Source organism: Mandrillus leucophaeus, unplaced genomic scaffold (genome assembly GCF_000951045.1).
Source record: "Mandrillus leucophaeus isolate KB7577 unplaced genomic scaffold, Mleu.le_1.0 Scaffold299, whole genome shotgun sequence".
Taxonomy (NCBI): Eukaryota; Metazoa; Chordata; class Mammalia; order Primates; family Cercopithecidae; genus Mandrillus; species Mandrillus leucophaeus.
This window is the reverse complement of record NW_012103131.1, coordinates 800,538-801,230: the sequence shown is the minus strand read 5'-3', so window position 1 is coordinate 801,230 and position 693 is coordinate 800,538.

Sequence of the window (693 nt, the reverse complement as noted above, 5' to 3'; positions counted from 1 at the left end):
CCCCCAGTCATGATAGATCCTAGTGCCTCTCACCCTATTCTATCTGCCTAAAAATACCCCGACACAGTGAAAGACATAGGCCAGAAGCTGAACACACACTACAGAACCCCGAAAGGGAGATGGGGCCCTCAGAGAAGGCAGAGGACGTTTGCAGAATCCTGAGCATGCTGGGAAAGGATGGTCGCACAGCTGTTCCCTAAGATTATTTGGTGTGGCTTTTCTGGCCTGGCCCAGCCCAGAGGCTCCACTGAAAGAGAAAGAGAATTTCCAGGTGGGTTGGGTGTTTTTTTGTTTTGTTTTTGTTTTTGTTTTTTGCCAGGAGACTTTCCCCTTGTCCTTGCTTTGCCCTTTCCTGTTGTGCAGGGGGCCACTCTCTGGCTTCAAGATGTGCCTCCTCTCTGTGGATCTGCACTGCACCTTGGATGGGACACTCAAAGCTGCTCGTCCCCAGGCAATTTTGCCTTCGGGAGATGTCCTCAGCCATGCCAGCCTGGTGCCCGAGCCCACTCAGGTGCCACCCTGCCATCTCACGGGCTTATCCTGGGGCACTCCCTACAGGGAAAACACACAGACAAAGGGCACCTTAGCTCCCTGGCCCTGGACTGCAGGGGCTGTCATTGGAGCCCTGCACATATATGAGCCGTGGATGCATCTTCACAAAACCACAGTCAGAGGGAGAAGGGGACTAGCCCA